This window comes from Saimiri boliviensis, chromosome 11, assembly GCF_048565385.1.
Source record: "Saimiri boliviensis isolate mSaiBol1 chromosome 11, mSaiBol1.pri, whole genome shotgun sequence".
NCBI lineage: Eukaryota > Metazoa > Chordata > Mammalia > Primates > Cebidae > Saimiri > Saimiri boliviensis.
In genome coordinates, this window is record NC_133459.1 from 56,861,818 (window position 1) to 56,877,092 (window position 15,275).

Genomic DNA, 15,275 nt, shown 5'->3' on the forward strand with positions numbered 1-15,275 from the left:
TGTGACCTGGGTTTGAACCTCATCCTGCCAACTGGCAGCCACAGACCCTGGACAACTTATGTAACTACCTGGAATCTCGGTTTTCCCATCTTTAAAAAAATTCAAGTGGATTTTAAGATACCTTCCTCACAAGTTGAGGTACAGATCAAGCGAGAGAACCGCTGTAAAGCACATAAAGACCGCATAACCCATTTTTCTTTTTGTACCCCTCGCTGTGACTAGGTTTTGCTTATGAACTTACTCCAAGTACAGTCTTAAGACATGAGATCTAGTACCATTGAGTTCTTTGGGATTTAGCTGCTGCCGACTGGCTTCCGAAGGCAGCAACTGTCTCTATGGCTTCAGGCCCTCAGTTTTCATTCCCTCCTGATTCTGCATTCTTCCCACACCCTCAGTATTGTCAGTCTCCATGGAAGGGGACTTGCAATTCCCCTTTTGGGAGAAATGGATTCTCCTTAATCGATACCATGCAAATCTATGCACAGCAGCCCAATGACAAATTCCTTGTGTATCATTACTGAACAAATCCCTGGAAGCATTAGTGAGCACTGCTGCTAAACCATCACAGACCAACATCATGTAACCAGGTCCCATGGGAAGAAGTTAAAAGTAGGCTGAGCAGTCAAAGTGGAATAGCCATCTGTATTAGTCAGGGTTCTTCAGAAAAACAAAACTAATAGGGTGTGTGTGTTGGGGTGGGCTGGGGGGGCGGTGTTTAAGTGGATTTATTTGAGAAATTAGCTCGTGAAGTTATGGAGCTTGACAAATTCCAGGATCTGCAGTCAACAAGCTGAAGACCCAGAAAAGCCTATAGTGTAATTCTAAGCTGATGGCCAGTTTACTGAAGATCCAGGAAGAGCTACTGTTTTCGTTCAAGTCCAAAGGCAGAAAAAAGGCAAGGTTCCAGTTGAAAGGCATTCAGGCAAGAAGAGTTTCCTCTTATTCCTTCTGTTCTATTGGGGCCTTCTACTGATTGGATGAGGCCCACCCACATTAAGGAGGCAATCTGCCTTCTCAGTCTACCAATTTCAAATGTTAATCTCTTCCAAAAACACCCTCATAAACACATCCAGAATAATGTCCAACCAGTTTTCTGGACATCCCATGACCCAGTCAAGTTGACCCATAAAATAAATCATTTTGCACCACCTCTTGTGGGAATTCTCTCTGTTTATCTGAACCTAGATGCCTATCTGCATCTTTCTCACATAGTGTAATCCTCCAGAAAAACATGGTGCAAACACAATCCTTACCCTGAATTATACTCTCTGAATTATATACCCTGAATTATACTCTCTCTGTTGAAATATCCTTCGAGGAAAACCTAGAGTAGTTTTGTCTCTATGGGACCTGTTTCAGTGAACCCTGAGTGACACAGGGAACACGACTGGAGACAAGGAGACCAGTTAAGAGCTGTGACCATTGTCTGGGGACTCGAAACTAAGATAACAGTGGTGAGAACAAAGGACAGAGAGTGGGAAGGGATCAAAAAGCATTTCAAAAAGAAAACAATAGGGCTTGGGGACCAATCAAACATTAAGCATGAGGGAAAAGGAGGCGTCTGTGATGAGTTGGAAACCTCTGGTTTGAAGAGCACCGAAAGGATGATGTCTTTTGGTGAGGTGGTGTGGGTGGGTGGCGAATACAGTTTGGGAGGTGTTTTCCATAGGATACTAGTAAATAGTTAAATGTTAAGCATATGGCTCCATAATGGACATTTGTCATTTGTACCCTAGAATCCCTTCCTGCAGCCCCTCTGTTTTCAGATATTGTTCTAAATAAGTGATCTAAATGGAAGAATCTTTGTCTGAGGTTCTACCTAGATTAATTCATGAAGAGATAGGCCCTTTAACCAAGACAAGCCCCCCAGCATTCTTCACCAGGATTTTCTAACCAGGTCAAAAGAGTCTCTTTCTTTCCTGTTTATAAAAGTTGTAAGCCCAAAGATTTTCTGGGCTGCCAGAAAGTCCTGAAGCCAGACTGAGAGAATGGAGCCAACATGAAAGTCAATCAATGTCCTGCCAGTGCTCATATCCTTAATTCTAGCTGTCATTGGGTCCGGCTGTGTCCTTGCTCTTTCCTAAGCTGGTTCTGTGTGCCAGTGCTTTCTCTTAGTATTTGTCTAAGCTAGCCCATGTTGGCATTCTGCCGTGGAGTTTTAAGGGATCTGAAGCTCAGAAGAGCATCAGTGTTAGAGTCAGATCTAAGAGACGTCAGGAGAGAAACAGTAACTAGAGCCTTTAGGGCAAAGAACTTGCCAAGGACAAATACAGGATGAAATACGGGACAAGTATAGGATGGAAAGAGAAGGAGCCAGGGACAGAATCAGAGCAATCCTTAGTATTTTAAGGATAAGCAGAAAAGAAACCTAGTATGGAGAGTGAGAAGGAGTTTTAAAAAATGAAAAAAAAAGGAATCAATGAGTATGATCAGTGAAATAAAGGACAGAAAACTTTATCAAAGGGCAGGTCAACACAATGAAACATGGCAGAGTTCGATATTGAAAAGAATCCATTAGATTTAATCAAGCAGATTGGCAGAGGAGAAGCCTCCTGGCCCCAACTCTGAGGATGAGTGGGAGGTGAAGAATGAGAGACAGAAAGTGAGAGGTGCAAAAGAGTAGTCTGGGCAGTGCGATGTGGGGTTAGGACAGATCTTTAAAACAGTGAGGAGGTCCGGAGTTTGTCTGTGTGCTGATCGAACGGAAGAAGGGGAGAGCCTTTACTGGGAGTGGAAAGGGTCCGAAGCCCAGGAGTGGAACTGAAAGTTTGCAAGGCACTTTGGCTCATCTTTACTCTTTCCTTAATACCCTTGGGAGGTTGCTCCTGGGGAGATTATTATTATTCCATTTTGCAGTGATAAAACTGAGGCCTAGAAAAGTTGAGTGACATTCCTGGGGTCCCATGATAAAACAGTGGACCTTGGACTCAGAAAGGTTTTTTACGCCCAGTGCTCTGTCTCCCACACCACATGCTTTTTACTGCTCAGGGCAAGGTTGGCCCCCAACCTGCATTTAGACAGGAGACTTCAGGAAGCAGGAAAAAGGAGAGTTAACCCATATTGAGGATACCTGCCATGCATTTGACATTATGCTGAAGACTGAGAGTCATTCAGCAGATATTTATTAAATACCTACTATATGCAGGTGTAGGAATCAGGAATTGCCTCACGTAATTTTGAAGCCTGACACATTTCAGGATCTGCAGTCAATAAGCTGGAGATCCAGGGGAGCCAATGGTGTGGTTCCAGGCTAATGGCCAGTTTGCTCAAGACCCAGAGAGTACTACTGTTTCAGTTCAAGTCGAAAGGCGCGAAAAAAGGTAGGAAACCAAAGAGATGAACCCCTGCCCTTGTGGAGATTATGTTCTACCAGGGAGAGGCAGAGAAGCAAGACACCTCGTTGTATTCCTGCACTGAGCACCCTTGTATTGAATGCATACTATCTGCCAGACTCTACTTAGGGCCTAAAGATCTGACTGTGAACAGAATTTGAAATAAATATAAAATTAAAAAATAAATGAATAAAATCTATATTATATGGTGATAAGTGCTATGGAAAAAAAATTAAGTAAGGGAGGAGTCAGGATTGCTGGAGTGGCAGGTTTGCAATTTTTAAAAGGGTGGCTAGAAAGGCCTTGTTGCAAAGCAAAGGTCTGAGCAAGACATTGAAAGAGGTGAGAGTATGCACCTTTAGGATATCTTGGGGAAGAGGAACAGTAAGTCCAAAGACTTCGAAGTGAGCATGTGCCAGGAACAGTTAAGGAGCTAGAGGGAGACCAGGGTACATGGAGTGTGATGGGGTGGGGTGAAGTGGGGTGCAGGAACCAGGGCACTGTGAATTAGAAGCAGGCAGGGGTATGTATAGGGTCATGCAGGTGGGATGGAGAAGATCTGAGGTGGGAAGGGGTATAGTAGACTGAGGAGGGAAATGGTGGATACCTAAGACCAAGGTAGTGCGGTCTCTAAGAGTTGGATAGAACCTTAAGGCCCTCTAGACATACTAAGGACTTTTACTTTTTCTCTGAATAAGATGGAAAGCCCTTGACAGTGTTGATCTTAAGAGTTTTGGCTGGGCGCAGTGGCTCAGGCCTGTAATCCCAGCACTCTGGGAGGCCTTGGTGGGTGGATCACGAGGTCAACAGATCGAGGCAATCCTGGCCAACATGGTGAAAGCCCATCTCCACTAAAAATACAAAAATCAGCTGGGCGTGGTGGCATGTGCCTGTAGTCCCAGCTACTCGGGAGGCTGAGGCAGGAGAATTGCTTGAACCTGGGAGGCAGAGTTTGCAGTGAGCCGAGATTGCGCCACAGCACTCCAGCCTGCTGCCTGGTGACAGAGCGAGACTGTGTCTCAAAAAAATAAAATAAAATAAAAATAAAAATTAAGAGTTTTATGATATGGCTTTATTTGAACAGCACCACCAAAGCCACTTACTGAGAAGACTGTAGAGAGAAAGCATGGAGTCAAGCGGAACAGTTAAGACATTATGGACTTAATTCAGGTGAGACGTGATGAAAGCTTAGTTCAGGGTTGCAGCAGTGGAGCCGGTTAAAAGCAATTCAACTGTTGATATGTTTTGAAAACAGAGCCAGCAGCGTATGTTGGATTTTGGGTGTGTGAGGAAAAGGAGAGCCAAGGATAGCTCCAAGATTCTGGTCCAAGCAACTAGGAAGATACAGTTGCTACTGAATAAGATTGGGAAGTCTTGAGGGCCAGGAATTTGGGGATCCAGTGTTTGACTTGGTAAATATTAAGTTTGAGGTGCCTTATCTTAAAACGTTAGATAAGGAGTGGGTCATGTAAATCTAGAGTTCAGGGAAGAGTCCTAAAATAAAGATAAAAATGTAAGGGTCATCAACTCAGACAGTGTGAAAAGGTTTACACCAGCCAAAGATGGGACAATTCATTCATTATTAACTACAATGGGTTGACATACACATAATTATGTTTGCAAATCCATGCCTTCATAATGAAGCTTAAAAAAAATATCATTGGTCCCTTTGAGGATGCTAAAGAGTAAGCCCATTATTCAAAAACTGGTAAGTTAGAGAAAATAATTAAGCATTTAAACTACCTTTCCTTTTTGAATTGCACTTCCGGGTAATCAAATAGTTGATGAGGGAAAGTTCTCTTTATAGAAGTATTCTGATAAATTAAGAAGGAATAGTAGAGTTAGATGATAAATTGATAGCATCACAAAGCTACTAACTGGACATGGCATGTTTGCTACCAGACACCAGCTATTATGTATTCTTGCCAAAATATAAAAACTGGCTCCAATCAAGCCGCCAGATCTGCTCACTAATTCACAGGACGTACGGGAGACATAGGAGCATGTTTAAAGACACTAAGTGGACATAGTCAGCAAAATCCAGGATATGAGAAGCTCCTAGCACAAACAACCCAGTTTTTTCAACAAATAAATTGCAATAAAATAAAACAAGAGTATCCATACATTTAGAGACCAAAGAGCCATGGGTCAACTGAATGTTATATATAAACATCATTTGAATCCCAATTCAAACCATACCACTGACTAAAAATTTGATAACATTGAGAAGCTATCGTCATTTTATTAGGTGTCATAATGGTATGTGATTATGTTTAATACAAAATAAACCTAATCTTTAAAAAATATTTTAAAATATTTACATTCCAAACAGTGTATGCTTCGGGTTTCCTTCTAAATACTTGATTGGAAAGAGGGGAAAGTTGCTGCTAGTAGAATGATAGAGCATGTATATTTATAATACTTATACTTCTGTATGTCTCTGAAATCATCCATAATTTTTAATGTCTAATAATAAATAACACAACAAGAATATACACAAGAAATTCAAGAACAGGCAAAACTCATTGTAAAGGCATCCCCATGGGAGGGGTGCTGCTGACTACAAAGGGGAACTTCCCAGAATCATGGAAATGTTCAATCTTGATCTGGGTGATGGTGACATATGTTTTGTAATCATGTAGTATAAAAGCCATAAAATTATAATAGTTGCACAGTTTACTATATGTGAAAATAGACTATATGTAAAATTATATAGTACAAATTACCATATGCAAGGGCAGAGGGGAGGCCAGACTCACACTTATAATTCCAGCACTTTCGTAGGGCAGGGAAAAAGGATCATTTGAGGACAGGAGTTCAAGACTAACATAACAAGACTGACTCTAAAAAAAAAAAATTATCTGTAATTTTAAATGGTTTTGGGTAGGGGGTGGAGTTGGGAGAGTCACCAGGACATAAAGGGCAACAGAAGTTATAAGACTGGATGAGATCATCAAGAGAGCAAGTGGGGACAGGAAACAGAATCAAGTATTGTGTTTGGGAGCACGTCAACCTTCAGGAGTCCAGGAGTTGAGGGAAAAACTAGCAAACGAGAGAGACAGAGGACAGTCAGTGCAATGGGAAGACACTGACAGTGAGATGTCCGAGAAAGCAACTGAGGAAGGGCTTTCACTGTGTCAGAGGCTGCTGGTGGGCTGCCTGATGAAGACTGAGAAATGCTCTTGAGTACACCCTTTCTGGAGCTCTCAGTACAGTAAGGGAGGCAGCCAAGAAAGGGTTTCATGTGGAGGCAGTTGAGAGAGAGAGAGAGAGAAAGCATACAGACTGCATGGAACAGTGGAAAGGGCCTGGCCATGCTGGATGGTCCAATTTGATGTCTCCACTTATGAAACTATGATGTGGGGCAAGGAACCCTACTCCCTGAGCACTGCTTGCTTTGAGTGTAAAGCAAATATAGTAATGATGTCTGTCTTAGTCCATTCATGCTGCTGTAACAAGAGAGTGTAGATTATAAATTGTGTATATTATAAACAACAGAAGTTTATTTTGCACAGTTCTGGAGGCTGGGAAGTCCAAGATCAAGGTGCTAGCAAATTTGGTATCTGGTAAGTAGGTCCCATAGGGCATCCTCGGTGTCTTGTCAATGTCACATCACATGACAGAAAAGATCGAGGGTCTCTCTGTGGCCTCTTCCATAGGGCACTAATCTCAATCAAAAGGGCTCCACCTCCCTAACCTAATCACCTCCTAATGGCCCCATCTCCTAATACTATCACTTCGGGGGTGAGAATTTACAGGGGACACAAAGCCAGTGCAAATTCAACATATGAATTTGGGTGGGACACAAAGCCAGTGCACACCCAGCAATGTCCAACTTATAGTTGATTGGGACGGCAAAATAAGATAACTTATGTGAAAAGTCTAGCCTGGTGCAGAGCATCTAGTAGCTACTCAATAAGCTGTCTTGACACAAGGTGCAAACTGTGGGCCTGGTAGAGGATTTCAATCAGAGAGGAAATGGCATTTGACTGGGCCTAGAAGATGGGTGGCATTCAGAACTGGGAGGATTAGAGGAAAAAACTGAAATAAATAAAGCAAGAGAGTATATCAGGTGAAAAAAAGAAGAACAAGAAGAACTGGAAAGGCTGAATTTTAGGAACTCTCTGGCACCAGAAGTGCCCTGGGGCAGTGTAAAGTCTGCAAAACCCTCTTCTCCGGAGGATTTTGAAGAAGCCTGCCAGCTACACTCAGGCTGCAGCTGTGACCTTGCTGGGCCCTGAGAGTGACAAGAACAGAGCCCATAATTATTAACCTTGCCACTTGTTTCTGTAGTTTATTGTGACAAGACAATGCAATAAGGAGGGAGGTAATCAAAAAGCAATTTTGCAGCAGTAAGCTTAAAGTGACAAACCTTGCTTTTCCTAAATAAATCACTATTATTCCCATTTGGCTCAGGACTGACAACTAGGGTTTCCTTAGTAACCAAGTACTTACCCAAACCTGTGGCTCAGTGCGAGCGAGAGCAGGCTGCATCTGGAGAGAAGAACTCGTTGCCAAGTCTCTCCCAGAGGCCCCCTCACACCTCTCAGGTGAACGCAGATGCCGTTAGCATTCCCAGCTTTCACATTCTCTGTGTTCAGTACTCTCTAGGGATCCCTGAGTTCTATGACACGTAGTAATTTGTCATTTTGCAGCATCATTAATTTGGTTTTTGATAACCATTTGCCTTGCTAGTGAGTGGATTTGGGAACTCCAGCATCCAGACCTCAGCATGGCTTTTGAAGTTTACAAGGTAATGCTCATGATGTGATTCCTAAAAAGGTACCAAAAATGGTTTCTCTGTGAATCAGGGACCTAAGAAAAGAAATCCAAGAGCTAATGCTGGTGACAGAAGGGAAGAAAAAGCAATGAAGACCAGGAAAGCAATGGCACTTAAACAGAAAAAGTTCTGTGGCAAAAATGATATATTTTAGATAGATATTTACAAATATCTAGATTTACGAGGGTTCCTGAACATATTCTTTGCAAGTATTAAGTAACTATGCTGTTGTTTAACAATTTGCTCCTTCTTCCCTTCGTTCTTTTCTTTCCTTTCTTCCTTCCTCCCTTCCTTGGACACATTTGTTGATAACCTGCCTGGTCTAAGTTACGGCCTCTGCACACAGAGGCCTGACCCCCTTGCTGGGGAGGCAGATGTGAACTGATGAGTTACAACTCCAGGCTGAGAACTCAGAGGAAAGTGTGACCATTTCAGAAGGATGTGACATGTGGGACTATGGGCCAGTGGCCTGAGAGTTGGTGTGAAACTGAGCAGGGCTTGAGCATAGATTTCTCAGAAGTGCTGGAGGGATGGGTTTGGAATAAATGTGGAAGGGCCTGGACTCCCCACTCATTTCCATATCATGCCAAGAACGTCGCCTCCAGGCTGTCTCTACTTATCCTCGGTTTCCCAGAATCCTCCTGTCTCAGGATCTCTGCCTGGAATGTTCTCCATGCCCATCCTTTGCCTGGCTGCTTTCTTAGCACCATACAGCTAGCTCTTGCTGTGAATCTCTCTTTCACAGGGATGGGAGGAACCCTCCCCTAGACACTCCACCTAAAGTTCCTACTATTTTTCTTAATGGCCTTGAACAAAAACACATTTTAATTTTACATTTTTTGGTGTACTTGTTACATCTGTCTTCTCTCCTGGACTCTAAGTTCCTCAAAATCAGAGAAAAAAAAACATTGATTCATGATTGTATCTCCAGCACCTGACACAATGTCTCCTGACACATGGTTGATTCCTCACAAATACTGGTTGAAAGAATAAATGAGTCAAGACACAAATTAGAGGTGACCTCTTCCACCATGCCTTCCCTCCAAGTCTGGAGCAGCGTCTCTTTGCTGTGTGTGTTTCCATAGTGCCTGTGCTTATCTGGTCATAGCACTTATTAGTATCACAAAACAGGAAGTACTCACTTACTTGCCTGCTGTCACTCCTCCCTCTGCCCCAACCAAGAGCTCCCTAAAGACCAGGACCACCTCAGTCTCCCCCATTCAGAGACTGGCATAAATGCATCCCAACCTGACACTTTGCCCTAATAACAGGAGTGTTTTCCTGGAGGTAGGAGGAGGCTGGGCACTTTCTGAACTCTAAATCATCCCTCCCCACTCATGAGGAGAGGAGCCTGCAGAATTGGGCTTCTGCAGAGGGGCGGGGGGACTTCCCGGGCTGGAGTTCCTGCTCTGCGGCCCCTCCCCCAGCTCCCGTCTTGTGATGACATCGGGGAGGAGGGCCGGCCCCTCCTGCTCACTGCCAGCTTTGCCTCAGCATCCTGTCTGCCTCCCAGGCATTCCTCTTTGCAAGCTGACGCGTACAGTACCCGGAGGCGAGTGCCTGTGCTCCCGCGTGTGGATAATGAGGTTGTAGGCTGTGTGAGAAAGCAGAGCTTGAGCAGCCAAGAGGGGCTTCCCACACCCTGCCTATTTCATTCTCACCCAGGGCACCAGCCAGACTGTAGGGCTTCTCTCACGAAGGTGGCAAGATTGCACATTTGGTGGGTACTTCACACGGCAGTCTTAACCATCACTCTTAACAAAAAGCCCTATGAGTAAATAGTAGGGAGGGTAAGAGGGTCAGAAGTGTTGGAAAGAGGAAGGTGGATAGGTTGTGACTCTAAATAATGTGGTCAGGGTAAGTCTCACTGAGAGGATGACATCTGAGAAGAGATTTCAAGAAGCGAGGGGGTGTCTTCATTCATTTTGGGCTGCTGTAACAGAATACCACAGACTGGGAAATTCATAATGAACAGAAATTTATTTGGCTCATGGTTCTGGAGTAGGGAAGTCTGAGAAGATGACACCAGCTTCTAGCAAGAGCCTTTGTGCTGTGTCATCTCGTGGTAGAAGGCTGAAGGGCAAGAGACAGACAGACAGACACAGAGAGAGAAAGAGAATGAGAAAGCGAGAGAGAGAGAGGGAGAGAGAGAGAGACAGAGAGAGAAGAAGGCTGAACTGATTTTTTTTTAATCAGGAACCCATTCACTCAATAACCCACTCCTGAAAGAACAATATTAATTCATTTATGAGGGCAGAGTACTCATGACCTCTTAAAGATCCAACCTTTCCACACTGTTGATTAAGGATAATTTTTTTAACACAAACTTTGGGGGACACATTCAAACCATTGCAAGGAGTTAGCCACGTGAATATCTGGTGGAAGAACATTCTAGGTAGAAGGGAGGGGCAAAAGCTCCCAGGTGAGAGCTTCCTGGAGTTCTTGAAAAACAGCAAGGAGGAGGCCTGGCGCGGTGGCTCACACCTGTAATTCCGGCACTTTGGGAGGCCAAGGCAGGCAGATCACCTGAGATCGCGAGTTCGAGACAAACCTGACCAACATGGAGAAACCCCATCTCTACCAAAAGCACAAAAATTAGCAGAGCATGGTGGCACCTGCCTGTAATCCCAGCTACTCAGGAGCTGAGGCAGGAGAATCACTTGAACCCAGGAGGTGGAGGTTGCCATGAGCCCAGACTGAGCCACTGCACTCCAGCCTGGGCAACAAGAGCAAAACTCCACCTCATAAAGAAAAGAGCAAGGAGGCCAATGAGGTCAGAGTAGAGCATGGGCAAGTATACAAGAGGTGATATCAGGAGAGAAATACAAGGGCACAGACCATGTAGGCTACTGAAGAACTCTGGCTTTGATTGAGTGAAACGGGGTCCATGGTTGCGTTTTGATCAGAAAAGTGACAGTATCTGTCTTGCATTTCTAAAGGATCACTCTTGCTACTGTGTTGAGAACAGACTTTAAGGGGCAAGGAAAGGCAGAATTCGTGTAAGAAGCTATTGAAATAAGCCAAGCAAGAATGGCAAGGGTGATGCCTGGGACTACAGTAATGGAAGTAGAGATGGTGAGAAGTACTAGCTTTCTGGATATAAACAGTAGCGCCAAAAGGATTTCCTGAGGGCTTGGATGTGGGATACGAAAGAAAAAATACCAGGGATGATTTCATGTCAGAACAGCGAGAAGCAGAAAGGACGAAGTTGCTTCCACTGAGACGCAGGAGGCTGCAGATGGAGCAGATTTAGGAGGAAGGATAATCGAGGATTCCTTTTTGACTTGTTGAATTGGGGATATCTATGCGTCTTGGGTTTAAGAAAGAGATCTGAGTGGGGGATATAAATTTGGGATATATCACCATGCATATGGCATTTAATGCCATTAGAATGGATAGGTTACCAATAATAGTGTTTGTAACGTTATAGGTGGAGAAAAGATCCAAAGTCCAGCTCAGTACATTGCAACATTAAGAGGTTGCTTTGACACCCCAAAGATATGAGTCACATTTAGAAAATTAAACAAAGTGCATTCTCTGCATGTACCAGCTCACTCACTTCCTTCTCAAACTTCTTGAAAAATAATCTAATTTCACAGTCTCCCCACCCAGCAATCAAGCTTCAGCTCCACCCATTTTACCAAAACTTCTTCCTCCAAAGTCATCAAAGACTTCCAGTGAAGGAGCCTTAGTATCATTTGACATTGTTCCCTGAGCACTCCTATGTTCTCAAAACTCTCATTTCCATGATGTAGGAAGTCGCAGATGCATCTTTGAGTTAGGCCTTGTGGATTGCATTACTTGAGTCCCCCTTACTGGTTGCCTTCAGATTGGGTTCATCCAATGGGAGATTGGCAGGCAGGAGGAAAGAAGTCAGGATATTTTTTTTTCTCTGCTTCGGTCTAATTCCCCATATCTAGCAATGGCTACATCCTTCTCCCTCAGGATTCTGAACTCTCTGGTAGAACTCTTCCTGTTCTGATTCCAGCCTTTCTGTCTCAGTCTCTATGACTGACTTATCTTTCTCCTGTATACTCAATTGCTGATGTTCCTTTCTCACCAATTTTCTCGTCTTCTCACTGTATATGCTCTCTATGACCTTGTCCCCCCCAACCCATGATCATAGCTATCACTCATATCTTATACATTCTAGCTCTTTCCCACATCTAACCAGTGAAGCAGTAACCCTTGTGTTCAGGCACTCATCAGAAAACTCCACTGGATGTCCCACAGACACCGCCAAGATGATTTCATGTCCACCAGTAAACTGAGCTTCTGCCTCCACAAAGCTCCTCCTCTTCCCCAGGGCCTATTTCCTTTGCTCTGTCATCCCCTCTTCCTGGAATTCCCTCCTGCCTAGCCCCCTTCTCATCTGCTTTCCTCTTCCCTGTCAGCCTTCTCCCAAAAGAGGAAGCTAGTCCTTTTTTCTGTCACCATTACTGTGTTTTTGCCGCCGCCAGCCTTGTGCCCTGGCACTGGGTGGAGAGTCTCTGTTATTTATGCCTCAGGCCTAACTCAGTTAAACTGTTCCATAATTTATAAGACAGCCAACCTTAGCACGTCTGAAGTTATTGAACAAATACCGGAGAGAATTTAGATTTGGTCACCGACGAACAGAGAACCTGCAGTCTGTGGTCTGGAAAGGGCCACCATGGGATAGAAGATCAGACTGCTGCTGCTTCAGCTTCTCAAACAAGTCATGATCTTCCTTCCTGGCAGAGAAGCCATCCCCAGCTCCAGTCTGTTTAACTGAGGTCCTCACAATTTGCCCAGCCTCACCTACTCCGTGGTGAAAAACACAGAAACTTTAAAATACAACCGGCCAAGATTGGAAGCCAGATCTTTATCTTGGCTGTGTGATCTCAGGCAAGTCACTTTACGTCTCTGAATGTGGAGAAGGAGGCTAATAATATCTACCCAGCCTCCTTCATTGAGGAGATGCATGGATTATACTGAGTGCCAAGAATCTTATAAGCATTATCTAATTCTTACACCTAATTATTAGCTAGTTGTACCTAGAATAGGATTCTATATAAGTATGTGGGAATGGGGAGCTTTCTCCAACAGAATAGCCAACTTCGCCCAAGATTCCCAGTTGGAACAAGCAGAAGTTCTGGTCACCATATTCTTAGTCCATTGAGTCTCTTACCCGTCAGTGTCATTCCCCATCTCTTACTCCAGGCCATGGAGAGGAAGTCAGCTTCTTCTTAATGGTCTCCCTTTGGCAAATGAATCACACTAAAATCAGAGATTACAAAAGCAAGTGGTTAACACCAACCCCTTCGGGTAAAGGTTCAGACGCTTTCAAAAGAAGAAATACTAGGAAGATAAGAAAGAAAATAAACAAGATTTTTTTTATCCATCTGCTGGATGCAGTCAGATGCTACTGCTGTAATGTGTGACTCTAAAATTACTTCTTGGATGCAGTGTATTTAGATAAAGAAGTGCAATGTCAGTGATGTGCACAGCTCCTGTTTGGATGAGGGGTGTTCCCACCCCCACACACCCTAGTCAGACCACAGGAAGCCTTTGAACCGCTCCCTCTCCTTCATCCCCACACTCAAGTCCAGTCACCAGTTCCTTTCCATTTGTCACCTGAACATTCTCTCTGCCCACCACCTTCGGCCATATGTTTTCTCTTAGTTTCTGGGACCTCAGCAACAGCACCATCTCTGGGCCTGCAGCTACCCTCTGGGTAGCTTTCAGACCTATCTTTCCAAAACACACATGAGATCAATTTTCCTTCCTGTTCAGAGCCTCTCTTATCTCATTACCACCTCAGAGAATAGTTGTTAAACGTGAATATGCCTAAGAATCACCTGGAGAGCTGGTTAATGATTCAGATTTTCAGGCCTCACCACAGAGAGTTTGAACCTATAGGTCTCGGGAGAGGCCTGGGAACGTGCATTTTTGACCAATACCCTGCCCGTACTGGGCATTCTGATACATACAGTCTAAATACTACATTTTAAGAAAAACTGCAAAATAATGAATGGAGGAAGGCAGAGAAGAAAAGGAGGGAGAAGGCCAGGCAGGAGGACTCAGTTCAAGTCCATCAAAACATCACAGAAGAGCCTCACCATCTGGTACCTGCCTAAACCACCTTCCAAGATGCCATCGCTAACTACCCTGTAGAATAGTGTCCCCTCAGCACCCCTCGCCCTCCGTACCTGGTTTTGTTCTTCTGCAGAGCACATATCACCACTGGAGACATTTGTGATTATTAACGTGCTTGCTTTCTGTCTTCTCCCATTCCAGCATAAGCTCTAATGCAAGCAAGAACTTACATTTTACTTTCATATCCTCGATTACCTAGAACAGTGGCTGACACCTAGTAGGAAATATCTGTAGGTATTTGCGGGGAATAGGGCTCATGCCTATAATCCCAGCACTTTGGGAGGCCGAGGCAGGCTGATCACCTGAGGTTGGGAGTTCAAGATCAGCCTGACCAACATGGAGAAACCCCTTCTCTCCTAAAAAAAAAAAAACAAAAATTATCCAGGCGTGGTGGCGCAAGCCTGTAATCCCAGTTACTTGGGAAGCGTAGGCAGGAAAATCACTTTCACCCGGGAAGCAGAGGTTGTGATGAGCCGAGATCACACCATTGCACTCCAGCCTGGGCAACAAGAGTGAAACTCCGTCTCAAAAAAAAAAAGACAATTGTTGCGTACCCAGTCCTACCCCAACACATCCTTTGAGGAGTAGCACGGCCCCTTCAGGTCATGTGACTCCGAGGACCCGCTCAATGGCAGTGCTGAGTAGGTTGGGCACGTGACTAAGGCCCAGCCATTCACAGTAGCCCATCTCCATATCCTGGGTGGAAACAGTTCTGTGGGTGGGTATTTGACTCACTCAGGGCAATCACACTTTCAAAACAGCTGTGAGTTGTGGACCTGGAGATGCTAGTGACGGTGTTCCCTCCATACGTGCAGCATTAGCAGAGGAGGCCAAGCAAACCTCAGAGATGAGGAGAAAGAATATGACTATGTGGAGGTCCCATCCTCTCTCTGACGCCCTGGTGGCTGCAGTCCGTCCGTCCTTCCATTCCTGGTCACACTCACACCCTTTCCAGCTACCCAAGCCATTCCACTCTTTTTCCTTCAGCTAGTGTGAGTTTTCTGTCATTTGCATATGATAGAATTCTGCCTAATACATGGGGACTA

At 44.4% G+C, this 15,275-nt stretch overlaps 1 pseudogene; it reads right to left on the minus strand.

The window, feature by feature from the left end:
- Positions 1-1,876: 1,876 nt before the first annotated feature.
- LOC141580445 (uncharacterized) lies at positions 1,877-14,099 on the minus strand (annotated as a pseudogene).
- Positions 14,100-15,275: the final 1,176 nt, after the last annotated feature.